The following is a 23,276-nucleotide window of genomic DNA, read 5'->3' on the forward strand; positions in this document are numbered from 1 at the left end:
ATATACATCAGTTTCTTCAAATATTTGAGTTGATACATTAACCTCCTTGGCAAGGAATCTTTTAAGCATGAAGTACACAAAGCAACAGGTGAGCAGTACAGTAATAGGATAGGACCTTGTGTGAACAAACTGGAATCAAGCAGAACATAAACAGGTTAGAGAGGTGGCTGGGACATAGGAAGATGATGGTACAATATAGTAGGCATAAATGTGTTGATAAAGACTATGGAGAAGAATGTAAAGCAAAATGACAATAATCTCAACCTACAAATATTAAGATTTGTATTTGGAGTAATCCTCCAAAAATTTTTGTATTCTCATGCACCAATGCCAGCTTGGAATTCCTCTAAGAAGGAGAAGAATCTTCCAGTCTTCACCTTCAGTCAGTTCTTTGCCTTCTTTGTTGCTCATCATTCAATTATGGATTAATGCCACAGACTTAATGTGTCTACTTTGAAGAGAAATTTTGTGCTCTGTTCTATTCCTATTAGCTATGCTGCAGGTTGTCACTATAGCACACATACATTCTGACAGAGCTCTGCCTTCCTAACCCTATTTCTATCTGGTTGACAACTTTATTGTAAAACACCAACAGAAAAGATGTGCTTGTTGCATTTTTGGCTAAAAAAAAATATATTTAACCTAATTATGTTAGGTTGCAAAACAATTGCATTGCATTCTTTCCAAATTCAGGCCTGTATTTATGGCATTGACAATACATCTGTTGGTGATATGCGTGACAGGAAGAACAGACAGATGATTTGCCATTGGAGAAGCCATTCAAATAAACTGCACTGAAAATCAAATAATTATATTTATTGAACAATGCCTCCACAGCACTAGCTTTAGATTTGCCTTAGAAATTAATAATTTCTCTTACTTCTGCTAGGACACGTATTAAGAAAAGTAAGAAACTATTCCACAGTATCTTGGATTCATAGTAGGTATACTCAGAAACAATGTGAGCTGGTCAAAAGTCTTATTTTCTTGTCAGAAAATATCATTTCACTGCAGCAATGCACTGATTTTGATAAACTGGACTAAAATATATTTATTATATTTTGGTATCATTATGGATCATTAAGAATTTTATTTTAATATTACTTTAATTTAAGAGCATATTTTTATACAAAAGCTACACATTAAAAAACAGTTTTATTAAAATCGAATATTTGAATTGAATCTTTTCTAAGAATCATAAAACCAGTTCAGAAATCAGTTTTCCATTCAGCAGACTTTAAATACCTGGCATGTTCCTGTAAATCCGATATAAAAAATGACCTCACTGCACTATTCAGAAACAGATAAATACTTCTATAGGAGACATTCACAGTGCCTTATTTCAGAAGAGAGATGAAGTTTACAAGCTGATGTTTCTACTAACTGCCTTCTAGAACAGAGCAGATCCTAAAGTGCTACAAATCAGAGGAGCTCACTGTGATCACAGCAGGCTGTGCTTAATGCAATCAATCATCATGAATGCTCGGGCTTTTTGGGTACACTCAATGATGGTCATTTTCAGCATGTTTAATAAAGTTAGCATTTAAGAAACTTACCACTGCTGTTCAGTTTGCTGTTCTGCTCTGTAGGGTAAATTTTTGGCAAGCCACTTAATCATCCTGGGTCTGGTCCATTTCTGTAAAATTGAAAGTATATTTTCCAACTATATTTGATCTGGAATTAGGCCTTACTTCAGCAGTACAGAATAGTTGGTAGACAGTACAGAGCTAGATGGAAAAAGCAACTTGAGCATACAATATGTGGTTAAGGGAGAAATTAGCTCTTCAGGGGAGCAAGTATCTGCTAGCATGTGTTTTCAGAAAACCTACGAGAAATCCACATCTACATGATATATTAGAGTATAAATTGAAAACAAAACTTTCCTCCTCTTACGGGCAACTTTACTGCATTTTTCTACTCTAAGTTTACAGTCTTCAAGTTTCTATTTGGTAACCTCTTCATAATTTATATATTATTAAAATATTAATTCTGCATAATATCTTCTTTTATTCAGACTTTTGGACAGTGAGAAAACATATCACTGCAGTAAGACAGATTTTACACCTTATCCATATTTTTCTTAATGTTCCCAAATTAAAATATTAATTTATGGTAAAGATGCTGTATTACAAATTCAAGTCTTTTGAACACAGTCTTCTAAAAATTGCTTTCCATGTACCCACAAGAGCTAGTCCATGTATTCTTGAAGATCATAGGGCAAAAGCTATTGACATTGATGAATGAATTAGATTTTGACTAATTGGAAAATATCTTTACAAATTCAGTAGTTCAAATTCCTCTATACTGAAGGACTTCCATATAAGGAACAAAATTGACAATCCCTTCAGTGGTATATCAGAGAACTGCTAGCAAATGAATGACATGAAATTACGCTGTAGACTAGGTGTCTCAACAATGCTGTGTTTTGCTATTACTTATAATATAATAGTATACTTATAATAGTCATATTGTAAGTATTATACATTATAGTATAATATATAATAATATATATTATATAATATTATATATATATTATAAATAATATAATATATATAATAGGATATATTATATATAGTATTATATAAATTATAATATTACTTATAATAGTTATATTACTTATAACTATATTTATTGTTACAAATCATCATCATAGTCTGCAATACTGTAAGAGAGGCGATAGATTCTTTATCTCAGAAATAATTAATTAGCTAAGAATCCAAATTTGATAAAGCTAAACGTACTACAGAATGGTACATAGACTAGAACTCGATGCTCATGCTGTTAGCAATATTCCCGATTTAATTCAATGTGTGGTTCACAGCTATGCAGGAAGAAAAATTGTGGATTAGGTGTAAGTTAGAATATAACACTCCTAGTTGACAAAGGAGACAAATGCATGCCAATTCCTTGAAGTCTCTATGTGTGGTCTGTAAAATCCTCAGCAGCAAAGCATCTACAGTTCTGACATTCATTAGCAGAAATTACCTTGTAGTATATCAGAAGAGCTTGTAGCAGCATGCCATATAATAATTGTCTAGCATAAAATGCTATGGATTCTGCAGTGCCTCCCAGGAGTCTGCTATCTTCACAGCAGAAAGCCAATAGTTTGAGTGCAACAGCTACGCATGTGGCCTGTTAGTGAAAAAGACTCCTTAAACAGTCAGGAGTAAAATGAGAGTCTCCATTAGGCCATTACACAGACACTGTGTATTTTCCTTGCTCTCCAGAGCAATAGGAGTTTCACACTGGTTCTGAAGCTACAGGACCAAAGAGATACAGTTGTCTTACAAACACAGTCTAGAATTCTAACATGTTTCTTTTATAACATTTCTTAAGAGAAATAAATGTTTTATTGGTAGGAAGTGTTTTAATTGTAGGTATTCGAGACAGGATTAAAAGATAATCTTTAAAATAATATTTCATCTAGATGATGAAGTAATGCACTCTCAAGCTGTACAGTCTATAAGTCTGTTTTCCTATTGCCGTATCTATACAAATCAAGCTCATACTATCCTAAATTATCTTAGTAGTTGCATGGACCATAACTCCTTAGTATTTTTTTTTATCTCTAATTTATTACTAGTTTCCAAATAAATGTCAACATTATACTAGAGTTTTACAACATCTCTTCTATTTCAGGGGTGTCCCTAAGTAAGAGGTCTGAGGCACTGGAAATTGAAAGGGGGGTGAATGAGGAGGTGAAGGAAGGTTCTCCTAAGACATTGCAAAAGGCAAAGCTGACAACTCTGCATCTCAAGACAGCATCTGCAAGAAAGACAGAAGGGCTATTGTAGGCGATTCCCTTCTCAGAGGAATGGGAAGCCCCATAGGGAAGTGTCTTGCTTACCTGGGCAGAAAACTGATTCACCCCTCTGATTACTACCCATTACTGATAGTTCAGGCAGGCAGTGAAGAAGTTGCTTGGAGAAGCCTGCAAACTATTAAAAAAGACGTCAGAATTTTAGAGTGGTTGGTTGAGAGAACTGGAGCACAAGTGATATTTTCTTCTAACCTTTCCAGAGTGGAAAGTAATATGGAACAGGCTAGGAAAACCCAGGTAAAGAAGAAGTGGATGAGAGGCTGGTGACACCACAGGACCTTTGGGTTTTTCGACCGTGGGGCATTTATTTGGAACCTGGTCTAATGGCTGCATATGGTAATCACCTATCTCTAAGTGGGAAACAGATCCTAGCCCAGGAGCTGGAAAGGCTCATTGAGAGGGCTTTAAACTAGGTAGGAAGGGAGAAGGAGATAAAATGAGGCTCACTAGGGTAAAGCGAGTAGTTTGGGGCTTTATACTAGATCTGACAAGGGAAGAGAGTCAGGTATGACAAGACAGAGAATGCTCTTGTGCTCTCAGAAAGGCATATTTAGAAAGTAGCCAGCTTTCTTCTACACCTTTGTCTCTAAAAACAACTTCCCAGGAGACCTCATCCAACAGTTCCTTGAACAGCCTAAAGTTCACTCTTCCAAAGCCAACTTGAACTTCTGCAAGGCCTATGACATGGTCCCCACCACATCTTTGTCTCTAAATTGGAAAGATAAGAATTTGAAGGGTGGACTATTGGTGGATAAGGAATTGGATGGTAGGTTGTAGACAGAGTGTTGTGGTGAATGACACTATGTCCATGTGGAGATCAGTGATGAGTAGTGTCCCTTAGGGGTCTGTCTTGGGACTGATGCTCTCTTCAACATATTTATCAGTGACAGTCAAGATGGGCTTAAGTGCACCCTCAACAATTTTGTCAATGACACCAAGCAGAGTGGCATCGTTGACAAGTTAGATGGAAGGAATGCTATCCAAAGGGACCTCAACCTCAAAAGCTGGGCTAATATGAATCTAAGGAGGTTCAACAAAGAAAAGTTCAAGGTTTTGCACTTGGTTCAGAATAATCCCAGATATGTATACAGACTGGAAGAACTCCTTGCCAATAGCCCTGTGGAGAAGGACATGAGGGTCCTGGTAGATGAAAAACTGAACACAAGACATCAATGTGCTCTTGCAGCTCAGGGAGCCAATGGTATCCTGGGCTTCATCAGAAGAGGGATGGCAATCAGGGACATGGAGGTGATGGTCCCTCTCTATTCTGCCCTTGTGAGGCCCCATCTGAAGTACTGCGTAAAGGTCTGGGGCCTCCAGTACGGGAAAGATGATGAGCTGTTAGAGAGGGTCCAGAGGAGAGCCACAAAGATGATCAGAAGGCTGGAACACCTCCCCTATAAAGACAGGCTGAGTGAGCTGGGCCTGTTCAGCCTGGAGAAGAGAAGGCTGTGAGGAGACCTCACTGCAGCCTTCCAGTATTTAAAAGAGAATTATAAACAGAAGGAGAATCAACTTTTTACAAGAATAGATAGTAACAGAACAGGGTGAAATGGTTTTAAATTCAAAGAGGGAAGATTTAGATTGAATGTCAGGAGGAAGTTCTTTACACAGTGTGGTGAGGTGCAGGAGAAGGCTACTCAGAAAGGCTGTGGATGTTCCATCCCTGGAGGTGTTCAAGCATGGGACCATGGGCAATCTGGTGTAGTATCAAATCTGGGGGTTGGTGGCCCTGGTGGTTGCAGGGGGGCTGGAACTCAATAATCCTTGGGATCTCTTTCAACCTAAGCCATTCTATGATTTTATGATACTATTGCACAGGATGAAGAAGCTACCAAAGCAGAGAAAAAAATAGTTTAAACAAACCATACTTTTTGGGTGGGAGTAAAATGCCAATAATCTACCAGAACTGTGATATTATTCACTTTAATACAGACTGTTGTGGTTTTGTGGTTTTGATGCCGGTATTCCACATCAGAGCATCATGCAGCAGTGAAGGAGTTAATGCTGGGGGAGCAGCAGAGGGGAGGGGCGGAGCTCCGCACCGGATGCAGGCGGCGCTCGGTCTGGGCGCGTTGCTCTGGGCTGCCGTGGAGGTTCAGCACGTGTGCTTCCCCTGCGGGTCCTCCTTAGCGTAAGCTCACAGCTTTTGGTTTGGAAATTGTTATCTCTCTTTCAATTGTTCAATTTTATTAGATTTAGTAAAGTTACCGTTCCTTCTCAGATCGTGCCGTTGTTTTCTTGTAGACCCATCTCTTCCCGCCGTTTCCCCCTCCCCCTCCCGGAGCGCGGCTCTGCTCGGGCGGCCGCGCGGCCACTGACGCAGTTTCTTTTTCTCTCCCCTCTCCTTTCTCGGTTTTCCCTTGGGTCACTGTCACGGACAACACCGTGACACAGACACATATAGATTCCCACAATAGATAGAAACATTTGGACTGTTATTTTTAATGTCTTTTAAAGATACTAACAATAAATGGAAATCATACAATATTTTTATTACATTGCTGCAGTTGGCAAGAAATTAGAGATATTTTGGATTATGGCACTGACTGCATTTGTTCAAAAGCAGTGGGTAATTGCCACTGTTCTCATGTGCCACAGAGTCAAAAGAAGGCAACTGCAGACTCAGAGTGACTCTCCAAATGAAAGGTATTAATATGTTATTTTTTATTACTAGAATATAATGTTTTATATATAACGTATAAATATATATATATATATAAATGAAATAACAAAAAGTAAGCTGGGTATGATCCTAATGTCAATTTTAAAGCTCATATTTATCCTAGGCTATAAAAATAAGTCTCTACAGGAGAAGAATCAGAAATTAAATACAACTTAATTAAGGAGAGAAATTAATAGGAAAACTTCCAAACCACTATACATAGCTTTTCACCCTCAAATGAAAGGGGAACAGTTATGGATCTTCTAAAGCCAGGAAAGTGTTATTATTTAGTAGGTTTTATCTTCAGTACACAGGAACTTATGATTTCATTCAAATAATTTTTAAAGAATGTAGTAAAATACTAATGCCAAGTGAATATTAAAATATGTACTTTGAAGAAAAATATTTGTTCTAAAAGAATCTAGAAATCCTGCTAAGGGATTTGATTTAGTAGTAGCTGGGTAGGGATAGTGATAGGAGGATGGTTGGACTAGATGATCTTGTAGGTCCTTTCCAACCTTATGAACCTATGAACCTATGAACCTAGGTGTTTCCTCTAAGCTCAGAATAACATCCATATTTCTTCTTTTCTCACACATCTGATAGAGATTTCAACATTCTTGAATATGTGGTAGAATGCTATAGCAAAAAATGGCAAGGTAAAATGTATGTACGTAGTTCTTCAATTGTTTTAAAAATAAGTTAGCATCTTTTCTATTTTATAGTTGACAAACTGAATCAACAGAAAGTCATTCAATCACAGTTTGCTCAACTAAGAACTATCTGCAACTTGGGTCAGAAATTGAGAGCAACAATATATGTAGGTATCCTACATATTTAACTTTGTCTGCATGAATTCATGCACTCATGCTCCAGATCTTAACTGTATGTTTATTTGCCGTATCAGTCAATATTTTACTCCTTTTTTTTTTCTTTTTTTTTTTTGTTACTGAGTGCAGAACTGAGCTTCCATCTTTTTTGTACATACACAGAGAACTGAAACTTGATCTCTGTTATGAACAACACCAATCTGGGGATTTAAAATTTCATCTTAGTCCTACTGTTAAGTTTCTTGAGTTACTGAACTGAACTTAATGTGTTTCTGCTTCACAAGCCCCCACTAGTATATTCTGTTTTCTTTAAGTATGAAGAAATGGAAATAGATATAATAGTTGATGGTTTCTATTAAGTGTATTTATATGATACTATTGAGCTTTTCTTGCCAGAGCAGCCATAAATGATGATAAATAATTTGTTTAGCATATTTTTCAGCTATATTCAGAACATGGTAAACTAATGATGTTTGAATTTTAAAAGAGATAAGTTAGTGAAGAAAATTTTAATTGACATATTTCACTTTCTTCATGTTGTTTTCATCACTGTTATATGTCAGTAGATCCTATAATCTGTGGAAGAATTACACGGAAATTCAATGTATTGAGTTGAATATTACGCTATCAAGGCCTGAAATCTATGCAACTTTGCAATAAGCAGTAATTTCTCCTGTTGCCACAATTTCTTAATATTTTTTCCTTACTGTCTAAGTAGTACTAGGCATTTCCATTCCAAAATATATATATATTTACATAGAGACATGAAATAATTTTAAACAGAAAAAAAGTGTACTGAAATAAAGCGAATTGTATATAATGTCCTGATTAGGATAGCCTGCTCTAAATGAATTTGAAATTGCTAATGAAGCAAAAATTCATGAAGAACCAGGGAACAAACATCTGTACATTTGAAGGCCCAGAATTTACAATGAATAACAGAAAATATGTAATGGTAACTTAACTCAGTACTCAAAGGCTTATATTCTGAGGAAAAGCTGTAAGAAGTAGGCCTCTCACATCCATAGTAAAAGGCCTAATGTAGCCACTAGCTGTGATCAAGATGAACTTTTACAACACTTCTCCTCCATCCCTCTTGGTGTCACTATGTTCAACTTGCTATGAATGTCACAGAGAATTTTATTTTTCCAGGCAGCATCTGAAATAAGGCACTGCTTGAAGCATTGCACCTGAGTATCAAGCCATCAATAACATTCTTGTTTATCAGAGCTCTTATAAGTTTTGGTCTTTGCAACAACACACAATAACATAGTCATGTTAATAAATAAGGATCACTTAAGCATATACTTACAATTGTTGCTTAATTAAAACGCAGAGCAGGTAGAATCACAGAATCATTCCAGCATCATATATCTGTGAATAAAATGACTAGGATTATGCAACAAATCAGTTTGTTCAGCTTATTCTCCTATTATTCTCCTATAAATGAATATTTCTAAAGAGAATGCACACTGTATAAGAGGAAATAAACCTTTGTTTATTAATTAGTAAAAAATATAGGTTTTATCAATAACGTGAACATTATTTGCATTGTCATCATACCTATAAACATGGACAAGCACTGTTCTGTACACAAGGGGCACAGGAAACATATAGTCTATAAGTATTTCAGAAAAATGAATCAAATGTAGCTATTTTATTTTCAGCAACAAAAACTTGACACAAATTCCTTCCCATTAACACTTCTGCATCGCTCTATCTTTGATTATACATTATCTTAAAAAAAAAAAAGTAATTATTTAATTCTATATACATCATTGCCATATAAGTGCCAAATTACAAAGAAATTCTTTGCATTTGAATTATTAAATATGCAAAAAATGCTCTAAAGCCTCAAATTTTTCTTATTTCACATCTTCTCACAAGTTAGTGTCTCTTACATCTCCAGCACATTTTCCTGCGAATTTTCCTGTAGCATTACTACAATTTCTACATTTCATACAGTAAAGTTCTGCTAATTTTTCACGTTTTCTCAATTTGCCTTTATTGATGGATCTAGTGAATTTCATATTCTGTAGCATGTAGTGTGGTTAAAAGTATTAGAAACAAGGACAAGACTTAGTGAGGTCAATAAAGATAAATAGCTTATCTATTTCATACATCTCTTTTTACCTCATGTATTTTCCTTGCAAAAGATATCAGTAATGCTTCATCCACCATTTAGAATGTGAGTATTTAAATTTCACCCTTCATTGTTGTTTGATATGATTAAACTTTTGTGTCACAGTCCACTGTTGTAAGGAGAACTGTTTATCCAGTTCTCATAGGAGGTATATTAATATTGTTTCTTAAACCTGTGGTTTGTCTGAAGAGTTTTTCTTCTCAGATGCATATGTTATTAAATAGGTTTTACCAGATTTAAAGTTCATCTAGAAAAGCATTTTACGTGTTTTTTGAAATACTTGTTACGTGTTTCACATTTAAATACTGCCAGGTAAAGACTTGATAGCTTTTCCCTGTAGGAGCCACCGAAGGTTAGGTGACACAATGAATTAACTTTGACATTCAGAGCCATATGCTCCCACAGTCTGAATACCTACTGGAACAGTGAATCACTGCAGCACTACCCACCTCAGAAAAAACTGAGACTCTGAATCTTCCTCCAGTTTCAATGTGTGAGCTAAATGCTTACTCAGCACCCTACCAGACCAGACAAAAAAAGGCCAAATCAATCTCTGATTTTTTGTACCAGACTACAAGTTCTTCTTAAAAAAGTTGCATTCTATGACTTCTTCCTCCAGAGGCCTCTATTTTATCACCCTGTCCCTCAAAAAACAAAACAAACAAACAAAAACAAAAACAAAAACAAAAACAAACAAGAAAACACAAAACCACCACCCCCCCCCCCCAAAAAAAAAAAAAAAAACAACACCCAGAAATCTGTGAAAGCAAAAAAGCCCTTCCCCAGAAGCACCTCTCATCAAATTCATTCTCTCATCAACTTCACCCTCCCTGGATCACAAGGACGAGGTGTCCATGATAAGCTGTCCACAATGGCGCCTCAGTCTGAAGGCTTTCTTTCTGCTTTCTTACCTCAGCATGTTCCCACCTCACTGCTGATGGCCAAATGGATGCCCAGGGCTGGCAGCACTCATAGGACCAGGGCTTGAAGAGTCTGCTGGAAGGCCAGAGGGAGAGCCCTCCCAGTCCAAAAAGAGCGCTGCTAACGGTGGCAGAAATGGCATTTACCAACCCCACCTGTGCAGTAAGCACATCCAGTGTTTAAGTAAAAATGTCCCATGCACACTGATTATTCCTACTCAGTTTCCTGGGTGGAATGAGGTCCCTACTGAAACTGCTATCTGCATGAACAGAGGACTGCCAATGCATGTGCCATTGTAATTTATTCATTTTTTTAGCTATCTTTTATTATACTAAAAATGGAAATATCATGCCAAGACCTGGATTTTACATTATTCTCAGCTGTTAGCCGTTCAAAAGCACAATGAGTTCATGCTTTGTAACACTAGGAAGGATGAACTCAGCTGTCTCTATCAATTTATCCAGAAAAAAACAAAAAAGCAAACAAAAATCAACCAACCAACCAACCAACCAACCAACCACCACCAACAAAAACAGAAAAAAAAAAACAAAAAAACAACCAATCCCAAAACCAGACAAATCCAGGCTCGTGTCTTCTAGACAATATCTATAGCAGCCCAGGCTGCACTGTCATGAATGTTTCTCCTGTCCCAGACAGTCTATAATCCAGCCCACCCTCCTTTGCCACCCTTCGTACATCTAAGTGTGAATAAGAAAAGAATAGAGCAGTTCAATTGGAAGGGACCTTCAAAGAGTATTGAGTCCAACTGCCTGACTATTTCAGTGATAATCCAAAATTAATATGGGCCCTTCCTAACTCTCAGCTTTGTTTATGGTATTTTATATGCAGCATTATTAGCTTAAGGAAGCTTACAATTTCTGCACTTCTGCTTTGTGAAATTTTCATAATTAGGTATGTATAATTAAGATTCCCATTAGTGTTTTTTTTTTCTTGCTGCTATGTGTATTCCCCTGCTCAAGTTCCTTTATCCCAGAAGGATGACAGCTAAATGCCTTGAGACTTTTTAGTGCCATCATTGTTCCTCAAGAATTAGACTGCAGTTAGGATCTGATTCATGCATATTTTATGCACTATTTCCTTGATTTTTTTTTAAGTTTTGCTTAGGAACTTAACATTGCTGAGAAAAAGTGCCAATATTTCTTATTTACATAAATCCCTTGAGAATTGTTGCCATGTCTTCCTTCTTCACCTCATTATGCATTACATGCATTCCAAAGAAGAGAAAGAATCAGCTAATAACAAGGCATGCAGTAGTCCAACTAACCAAATATATACAGGTTTCTATTTCAACCTTTCACATAAATAGTGCCATGGATTTCATCAGTATACACGTAATGTACCTCAGAGGCATCACCCTGAATTCACATCAGCGTAAATGTACCTCAGAGGCATCACCCTGAATTCACATCAGCGTAAATAAACACAGATTTTTAATGCTAAGAGACAGCCATCAAAACAATCATCAAGAAAATGTGAGTGTACAAAGCAGTCTGTTTTTCAGACTTCATAAATATTTCATCATAAAACCTAGTTACTGTTATGCAGTTGTAAGTTGCTAAAATCTTAAAATAATTGGCTAAAGAGGAAGCCATAGAGTTAGCAGAAGAAGCATTGTGCCTCCTTCCTATGAACATAGGACCCTCTTGTCTGGACAGGAGACAGTAGGCGCTTCCTTTACGGCAAGCAGTTGGTACAGCTCCAGAAAAAAAGGATGGAGTTAGAAAGAAGTAGCTGGCAGCAGTTAGCTCTGACTGGAATGAACCATTTCCCTCCCAGCCCTGTCACTGTATATGACAGTAATAAACTGTAGTGCAGTGTAATTGGAAAAACCAGTCACCTATTGCAAAGAAGTCTAATTCAGCATACAACCAGCAAATTAACTTTCTTCAGCATTCCTGAAAACTTGCCTACCACTTCAGTGTCCAAAAGAAACCAAAACAATAGTCCGTTAGCCTAAAGAACAGCGAGCAGGAAGGAAACAGAAATGTTAGCAGTCCTCTTCCTTGGAGATCCATTCTAGTTAGTGAAGTCACAATTCCTGCTCTGAGGAGCTGGATTCTTGTCAAAGAAGGAAATCATTCAACAGAATGCCTTTTTGTTTCCTTATGAAAATTAATACTTTTTTCTTTGTCAGAAGGATCAGGTAAAATTGCTGGTGACTGCCATCCCTGACACTAAATTTCTGACATGTGATTGCTGGAATACTGTCAGGTCACTCTAATTTTTGTTGTTAAAACAAATACTGATTCTCTGTAACAAAAGTAATAATGAAGTGGGATTTAATAAATTTTCCTTGGTATGTGCTGTGCTGAAAGATGTTCAGGAGAGAAAAATATAGTAGAATTATCTTTAGGCTGTCCAGTATTATTGGAACAAATAACAAAGGGAAAATAGACACAGAAGATACTGAGGATACATCATAAGAGTTTGCAACCCTACATCTGTGGGACATGAAAGAATAAGTAATTGATTATTGGATTTTTCAAATGTTCAGAAAAGTGTTTACATGCAATTTTAAACAACTTTTAAATAAACCTAACATGGTTTATAATATTTCCTAATATTTCCTGTACTCCCTTTCCCACCTCCTTACTCCCTGCAAGAGTATGATGTTTATTTTCTCGTTATAAAGTTTAGGAATGTGTAAAACTTCAGAAAAAATATCATTTTTTTAAAGGAGCTTGGGAAGAATGAGAACTACGGGTAGTGGATTTGGAGAAGCATTTGCACTAAAAGACTTTTTTATAAATTCTAGAAATATTTTGATGTTATCTTATATTTAATAAGTAGATTTAAAAAGTCTACATTTGCTTTCATTCCCTCTCATCTAATACTTGACCTATTGCATTGACATTTATGATGAAATACACAGATGTAATCAAAATCCAGAATTATTGGATGTTTATTCACAAGGAGGCATTATGTTTGTGTCTCAAAGCCTAATCAGAAACTCAGTGTGATTGTAAATCGTGATAGAATGAGACACTAGCTATATCTAGAGTAAAAATTAATAGACGTCTATCCTCAGATCTGCCTTTTGCATGCATACAGTACATGTTCTCCTCTTAAAGTAGCACTGTTCTTGTCTGCTCTTCTAGAAAGTTAAAAATTAAAATCGACTTAGTTATGTTCATTTGTTTGTTATGTTTATATGAATATTTTGTAAGATCTTGCTGCTTCTATATATCCCCTCTGTTCTTCTAGAGGCTTGAAAGAGATTGAATCTTTATGATTCACTCATCTAGTAACCTCTCCAGAAGCTTTCAGATGAATATTAACTGAACAGAAGGAAACAAGAAGAACTGATATTTTGTAAAAGACCCTGAAAATTACTCCTTGCCTACCGTTAGGATACAACCCATTGGATTTTGTTTTGTAGGGCAACAACTGGCAAACAGATATTCAAAATTAAATGTTTGTGCCTGTATATTCATGCATGATCACACACATACTAGATGCTTACTACAGCAATGAGAAATTAGTGAACCACCATTGCCAAGTTAATATTTCCTAGGTATACACAAATTTTTACAACTGTGATTATAACCACTAAGAAATCTGTAAAAATTAACATGTATCTTAAAAGCCAGTAAATATATTCTTTTCCCTACCCATAATCAATCCATACACATTCAAGCACCATTTTTGTTGAATATAAGTTATTCACCTCAAACTAATAATGCACAGAAGTTGCCATTATCTGTATATAGAGAGAAATACATTATGAAAAAATATGTCAGATTTCCTGTGTTCTTTCCTCACAAAAAATTCTGAACAGACTTCAAAAGGAAAGAAGCAGCTTGATCTCAGATCTAGCAGGTGCACAGGTTGAAAGACTATCTAATCTTGTAGGATGTTCATTGTAATACAGATCTGTATGGAAAGACCTCTGAATCACACAGTCTCACAGACTATATCAAGGGTTACCCTGAAGGTGCCTTCAAGAGCAGATACATTTGAATCAGTAACATACAGTACTTCTGTACTTACAGTGATTCCTATATAGCCACCCAAGAACTGCTGTGTTGTGATAGACCACAGTGACCTCAAGATATTTGTCTAAGGTATTACAACTCTCCTGAAGTTCTTGCAGAATCAAGAGCCATTCCTTTTTCTTTTTTTCCCTCTTCTTTCACTTTTGACTCCAATATACAACACTATCCCCAATAAAATGCAAACACGCTGTACTGCAATGCACCTCTTTCTGTTAATAGACCTGCTGAAGCCTATATCTTATTTAACTGTATACAAAAGTCAAAGTCATCATGGCATTGATTTCATTTCAGGACAGTCCATTGCAATATTTTCTAATCAATATGTGTTTACAGCCCTAGAATCAAAACACTTTCCTCTTGGAATGCAACCTCTTTCATGTTCTTACCTTTTTTGGTTCAGTAATGTCTGTGAATGAAATTGTGTCTACACTTGGAATCTGTAACTGAAAGGGATTATTTCAGAAGTTCATAATTCATTCCAAATTACAAAAAGCAGGAAGGATTTTTTTTCCTAAATATTAACATTTTCAACACTTAGAGACCCTGCACAAATGCACTGCTATGAAGAACTGTCAAGAACACAGATCTTTCATAATCAGTACAAATCATTGTTATTATAGTGGTCTCTAAATAACTTATAATGGCCTGTAGTATTGACAAAAAAAAAAAAAAGAAAATCTGTATTTCAAATAATCACTTTCTAGTAATTATAGAGTTCATTTATTTTATATTGCCTAGACACTGTTTCTGGAAAAAGAAAACTGGTAATGATTGAAACCTGTATTTACAATAAAGTAGTAAGAAAATACAGAAGACTGTCTTCTATTGGTGCATTATTTAAATTGTTAAATAACTGCTTTAAAAATAAAGAGTTTTTTATTTCCTTCTTTCTTCTGATACATTTCACAACTGTGCTTGATGTTTACAGAGAACTGAGATGAGTTCCTTATCTTTAGCTAATGAAATTTGTAAATACTGCAAGAATTTCACTTTGTTTTTCTCTTTAAGAGCAATTTATTTTCAGTAATTGCAAACCCCCTCACAAAAATAAATAAATAAATAAAATCATTCAAGTATCTTACCACAGATTAGTAAATTGACAAAAAAAAAGAAAGACACAGGTAGACATTTTGATTAATAAGATGTGCTGATACACATTCTGACATAAATGACACAAGCAGGGCAAGTAGATTTAGGTCTTGGCTGAGAGCAGAATACCATTGTTTCATGATAATCAAACCAGATAGGTTGCCAGAGGAAAACAGAATACTCTAGAAACCGGGCTTTTCCTGAAACCACCAATCTACATCTGAGAAAACAACCTTAATTTGAGATTTGTACAATCTTGGTAAGAAATAAAACCATTTGGTTTGACAAGAGCACACGTCTATTGAAATAAATTATTCATAAGAAAACCTGTTACCTTGATAAGCCTTACAATCTTTTACAATATTTTTTCATTACAAAATAAATAAATAAATAAACAAAATAGATGTTCTTCTCACTTTTGAAAGGTCTTTAAATACCCCACACATTTAATTAAGTATGCTTGCTCTAATTATTGACAGTGATCTACTTAGAAAAAAGAGGATATGTTTTACCTTTAACCTAACAAGGAAAATTGTAATTCAGTAACAATACAAGGATAAATGGTTTTAAACTGGAAGAGGGTAGATTTAGTGGAAGAAATTCTTTACTGTGGGAATGGTGAGACTCTGGAACATTTTGCTTAGTGAGGCTGAGCATATCCTCTCCCTTGAAGCACTCAAGGCCATGCTGGATGGCACTTCAAGCAACCTGGTCTAGTGGGTGGTGTTCCTGACTATAGCAGGGGAGTTGGAATTACGTGATCTTAAATATCTCTTCCAGCTTAAACCATTCTATGATTCTACGAATTACCAAGAAATTAAAACAAACACATTTTCATTGTCTTGTAGTTCATTGTCTCCTTTAAAATAGACTAGTATAATTCTGTCCCCATAGTTCTAATCACAGAGTCAATACCTCACTTATTATAGTGTCTACCTGGTTATCTCACAGCAACAGTGTGCTGTACTCAAAATTGTGTGTTCTCAAAATGGCACTGGCATTTTTTTGTTCAGAATCAAGTGTCCGAAATTGTTGATATGTGTTCACATGCACAGAAATTAGATCTTCCCTCAGCCTAAATATTTCAGGTATGTAGTTGCTCAGTTCGTAAATCTACTACATTCCTCATGGACCACTATATCTCAGATATGTTACGCTCAGCAAAAGTTTAACCAGCTACCCACAAGAGAAAGACAGCATTCACCAAGGTGTTGAGGAGGTGCTGGTGAAACAGAAACAGAATTGATTACTTCATGATGTGAAGGTGTCTTCTCTCTGATGCACAATATCTTCATTTCAAGTGGGATAAATCATCCATTTTGGCACTGTTGTCAAGATCAAAAAGACAACCAAAACATGAAATGGATATTTTTCATAAGATATTTGTAAAATAACTGTGATGTGTAATAGTACAACTTGAATATTCTCTGCTAAATTACTAGTTCATTTTTCTCTGCAATGAAGAACGACAAATGACCTATGCCTCCAGAGATAATGGACTCAGAGCAATATTCAGATTGGTCTCCCTCCCGCCACTTAATAGCAGATTCATTTTGCTTGTCATTCTCTAGAGGTTAGTTCAATATTAAAATCTCTTTCTAAAGTATATTTAAATGTCTCTTTCTGTAGATATTTCTTTTCTACTGATTTTGGAAAACTCTTGGTAAGTATGTCCTTTATACGTTCAATATTTTATTTACATTGTTTTCTTATAAATTTTCTTTTTTTTTAGATCTGTAGTTCATCCAGAAAGTTTAGTGAAAGATTAGCATTGAATTAAGTTGTATACTCAAGCCATTTAGCTACAAGTCATAATTAACCAGGAAGTTTCTAGTTTTACCTCAGTACAAAAGAATAAAGAATTCACATACATGATAACAAAATCAGAACAAGTTAAGTGATTCCTAACTTTATTCTGAGAAGCTCCAATTATATTTTGGTTCTATTCTGGAGCCTGATAACTCATATATTCTATCATTTAGATCCAGATCGTTTATGATCTTTTCCAATTTCTAATAATTCAAAATATCAAAAAAATTTCCAGTACAATTTACATGTCTGTGTAGTTCAATTCTGAATCACCTCTGAACTATCAGATAATGAACCAGCAGGTATACTAAAAGCCCTCCTGTTGACCCAGCTTTCAGGAAATGATAGTAGACAAATGTCTTGTTCACATCTCTTATTAAATGTATCATTCCTACTTTTAAAAATTTGAAAATCACTACAATTAAACAGTGAAATCTGTGTCTTTGCAAATAGATCTATTAATCTGTATTGTTAGTATTTATGCTTTTGGGTTTTTCTTTTGGGGGGAGGAGATTTTGACTTTGAAACCTACATCTGAGTATGCCAGGTGCTCCAGATGTAACATATCTGAATGTAAAATCAGCATGAAATTATAGGTTAAAACCCAGACTGAATTATTTCTAGCTTCAGTGCAGGCCACTCTCAGATAGGTATCATGGTTTTATTATTTTTGTTATTGGTATTCCACATCATAACATCACATAAGGTACTGGGAGTTAAAGAGTTAATGCTCCAGTTCTGTGCACTAACGAATTTCTGGGTACCTGGTTCGCAGAAAATAAAAAGAACTACATATGCCAGAGGACTTTTTGTTCCCATTTTCTACTCAAAGGGGAAGATAAAACTGCACACAAGTCCCAAGAATTCCCTTTTTTTTTTTTTTTTTTTTTGCTGTTTATCTGAGTGGGAGCTTCCTAGCCTTTTCACCTTCAGCTTTAGAGCAAGGCATTTAGTTTCGGACACTCTCTCATTTAATTTGATTTATTAGCTTCAATTCCAATTATGTTGGATTATAATGCATTATTTTGCATCCAAGATCTTATTCACTAAGTTAGTTTTCCTCCTCAGATTGTTGCTGATGTTTTGTTTTTAGGCTCATCTCCCTACCCTCTCCCTTTTCCCCCTTCCTCTTTCCTGGGGTGTGGGTTAGGGTTAGGGTCTGTGATTCCTCTTCCCCATTAATCACAGAACAGAGCCAAACCATCCCATAAACTGTTGACAATAGGAGACTACTAATATAGACAATAACTAAAAAGTTTTTGCTAATTTTGAAACTGTAGTATTGATCATGAGATTTGTCACGCTTTATCAGCAATCATTTATGAAGTTTCACTGCCAAGTACTGCCTATGTCTATTGCCTTTTAAAATAATCCTGGAAATAGAAATGTTCATATAGTTGCTAAAAGTTGATTTTTGTAGGGGGAAGCAAAAAAATTGATTCCATTTCAAAAACACATAACATTATAATTATTTAAAGTTGCCTGTGCTTAGGTTAATTACAGAAATGGTACTTAACACAAATTAGAATTCATTCCTCTTAAGAAAAAAGGAATAATAATAAAAAAAACAAGTTTCTGTTCCAATATTTCTGTTCTTCTAGGACTGTGATCCCTGGATAAGTGCCACATCTGCCCTGTGTTGTTTAATTTACTGGTGATTTTACCTTTTTCCTCAGGAAAACACAGTATTTATTCATATAATATGACATGTCACAATATTACAATGATTATCCAGTTGCTTTATGTATGGTCATAATACCATCTGGTATAAAGCTAGCCTTCTTTTTGCATATGTACCATCTGGAACATCTATCTATATTCTAATTATTGTACAGATGAGATTTTTGTTTTACAGAAACACCATATTGGCTGAATCCTTCATTGATTGCTTAATTTTTAAAAAATACAATAATGTAAAACAGAAACAAGAACTTGGCATCTTATATTAGTTTTCAGCTATCGCATTTTTGACATGCATTTCTTCTAAGGATATTTTTTAAATCTAAATTTATTTACAGCTACTTAGCTATTCATTTTAGTAGAAACATGAAAAATAGGCTGTGGCTATTTAGGTGAGATGAGTTAACATTTATTCTAACGTTCTTTGGAAGATAATCTCCAAATGCTGAACTGAACTTAATTCCTCACTGTTACCTAGAAGTGAGAGTTTCTACATCCTTACAGAACTCAATGCTTGGCCATAAACTCAGTTATTTGTGTGCATTTGCCTTACCTTGACCATCAACTCTAACATTTTCATACCAAAATTATCGCTAGGATAAGCCCTCACAGTAAATACATCAAGTCTTCCAAACCTTATAGCCAGCTATAAACTTATACACTTAGGCCCCTTTGAAGTGGAGATATCAGTACCAGTGGTAGAGGAGAAAAATGAGGTTTCTTCCTGGATCTCAATAAGAAAGGCTTGACAACAAATGATGGAATAAAATCCCTGTTTTAGTAAGGCAGAAGAAAATGAGGAACACAGATACTGAGTATATCCTATGTCCCTTCAAAAGCTGGGAATTATACTTTTAAGCAGCATTGAGTGGATTCTGGGTGGATTTTCCCATAGGACATTGCATAGATTCTGTCCACAGAAAGGTCCTTTTCCCTCCCATGAGAAATGAAAACAAGACAATTATAAGTCTTCCATTTTTGTCTCAGTTCTATCTGAAGTAATTTTATGAAGTCTCATTGGTAAAAATTGTCCCTTCATGTTGGAATGCAAGTTTCATGGATAATTGATATGAAACATCCATAAATGTTGATATTACTTAATAGAGCTGTGGAATACAGTCTCTAAGTCCCATGTTCTAAGTGCTTGCAAACTTTGTTTTGTTCCTGTTACTTTTAAATTTAGGTGACAGTAGGATCCTAGATTAAACAGTAGTACAACACATTATTTAAATAATAAAACTCTAATCTAATCTATGACGCTAATACTTGCTGCCTCCTCTAGTGGAATCTTGCTTTTAAATTGTTCAATTTTATCAAGAAATAAATGAAATACAGAATTCCTTTAATTAGAAGTTTCAAATTAAACATCCTTTCAGATTTGTAATAATTACAAAACTAGGAAAAAGACTACAGAAATGAATTCCTTCAAGAAATTATACACAAATGTCAAGATGTTATTTAATTCTCAGTTACTATGTAAAATATTTTCTAAATGTTTTCCTGACTCTATTGTGAGAAGCAATTCTAAAAATCCAGGGCTTTTACACTTTTTGAGTAAGAGTCCAACTCTTGATTTATACAGAGGGAAGCTAGACCGTTAAAGCTCTACATCTATCACTGAAATTAAGAGAACTAGAATAGAAGAACTAGAATTGAATTTAAGGAGTATATAACTTTTAAAGAAGTTTGACTTTTTTTTCTTTTGATTTTGTTTAAGAAAATATCTTGCATATGTTCTTAGCTTAGAACTTCTTTGATAGTGAATTTTTGGTTGGATTTCATTGAACATGTAACTCCTTACATTCTAAAATAATAATTTTTAATATTTAGCCTCTGCTCCTCAATAATATTCTTAACATAAATAGTACTGGAAAAGGTCCCCAACCGAATTAAAGCTTTAGGCATAGGCAATACATTGATCAATATATTGATATTCTCATTTTAACTTCAAATGTGGTTCTGCAGAAATCTACTCTAGTTTCAGACCTGGTCAATAGCTAGTAATATAGCCTTGACTCAAAGTAGAGACCAAATTTCCAGATGTACAAATTACATCATTTATGCAGCACGTGGTTTTTGCAAACAAAATCTTATTCTGTGACCTATAAATGGTCATTCTATGTATAAGATACATGAGTTTGCTATTCTGCTGTATTTACTTCCCATGGCACTTCAGCTTAGCCATCTTTTGAGCACCGTACTTTTAAGTGTAGACAAACTGGACAGAGAATACAGAAAGATGATTTTTTAAAGATAGTGCATTATAAAAGGTTAAAACATATGCCTTTATTCTTGAATACTATACTACTGTTGTCTTTGAAGACTGCAGGGAGAGGGAGACAAGACAGTGGAGGGAAAAATTTAATCACTCTTTCAGTTAGTAATTTTTTTTTTAATATAAATGAGTGTGAATAGTTTTTCTTTCACAATCAGAGAGGTTTGATCAGGGAATGGTGATCAGACAGAAAGTCAGTCTTTCAAACATATAAGCATTACAATTAGTAACCAGGATTGGGTGAGAAATAAACAACTCTTCAACAAGTATGAACTTAGAGGAATTTTTCCCACTTGGTGGAAAAATCTACCACAGGTAAACACTATGTGACACTAATCTGAAGAAACAATATAGGACTTATTTCCCCTCCTCTTTGGATAATGGACTTGAACTAGAAAGGCATACCCAAAGGTGATTTTGCTGCTCATCAGGACCACGTACAACTAAGAAAAGCAACCTATTAAATGTAATTATACAAAGAGAGAAATAATGATTCCTTCTGAAGATATTTTTCTGCTTCATTGAAATTGGTAAAAATGTACATATAATTGCTCTTGTACTTACTGATAACTAAACTTCCATACCCAATTGAATGTGAAAATGCTTTAGAAATTCCTGTTCATCACCACTACATTCACAAAGCATATACATCCTAGAAAAATAAGTCAAGAACAGAAAGAAGGCTAATAACTGTAACAACAACAGAGGGAAGCTTATCATCTTTCTGTTTCCCATCTTGAATCAATCACTTTACAAAAATTGTTTCAGTGAATGAAGAAAAGGTAGCACTGCAGGAGTCTAAGACCTGTTTATTACATTCATTGCCCATAAAGCACATGAACAAGAAGAGAATCACAAATTCACCTTTGTTCAGCTTTTCTTCAATTCAGAGAAAAAATAAAACAAACCACAAGTGCCATGGCATTTTACTCTTGGAGACATCAGTCTCCTGGGTAAAAAAAAAAAAAAAAAAAAAAAAGGAAAATCTCGACCACAAGATATTCAAATGAAAAGCAGAAAGCGTTGCAAGTTCAGAGAATATATCTTACGCAAACTTTGTCCTTAACTACATCTTGCAGCTATTTAAATGTCTTTTACTGTTTCATTTAAAAAGTCATGTTCTTCCCTGTTTGTTCTCAATCAATTAAAACAACAATAGTAAAACCAACAACAAAAGACACAACACATCTGATAAAGACAAGAAATATTTACAAAGCAAATTTGACACTTACAAAAAGCCAGAAATGCAAAATAATGAAGTTAATAGCCATGTTCAAATGAAGACTAAATTTTTGCTTAAGCAAATATCTCTGGGAACACATCACAGTTAAGGAACAAATGATTACCCCAGTGACAACTGGCGCTACTTGAGATACCACAGGTTATCCAATCTTGTATCCAGAGAACATCGTGAAATGCAAAAGTCACATGCATGTCTGGTGTTACATCACAGACAAATGCATGCGTCAGGAAGAATCTTGACAGCTCTGCCAGGGAGTAACAAGAGCAGGGCTGTCACACAAGGAAGGAAGAAGCCAAGAGTGTTTTCAGCACAAGCAGTACCTCCCCTGTGAACCACATCTTTAAAGAACCTGAGCAAAGCAGAGGGAGCAACATGCTCACTTGACAGTAAAGCAAGAATCAGGGACAAGGCTCAGACAGAAGACTGAGACAAGGACAGCATAAACAGGGCAACACTAGTGTCCTTGTCTGAAAAGAAAGGAGCTCAAGAGTATGGAGGTGTGGGTAGCAAGGGAGGCTGGTCAGGACCATTAAACTCTATTACATCACTGATGACCTAAGATGACCTGAGGTGTCTATGCCAGGATTGAATGGGCCCCTAAGATTTTGCAATTGTAATTTGATTATTATAGCAATAAAATAGCTGTTGGAGTGGGTTCACAGGAGGGACATGAAGACAAAGGGCTGGAGCCTCGTTCTTATGGACAGGATTAGGGAGTTAGGCTTCTTTAGCTTGGAGTAGAACGCTCTAGAAAGAGCTCATTACAGCCTTCCAGTACTTAAAAA

Source organism: Cyrtonyx montezumae, unplaced genomic scaffold (assembly GCF_038088225.1).
Source record: "Cyrtonyx montezumae isolate F1298 unplaced genomic scaffold, pur_monq_1.0 scaffold_3, whole genome shotgun sequence".
In the NCBI taxonomy this organism is placed as follows: domain Eukaryota; kingdom Metazoa; phylum Chordata; class Aves; order Galliformes; family Odontophoridae; genus Cyrtonyx; species Cyrtonyx montezumae.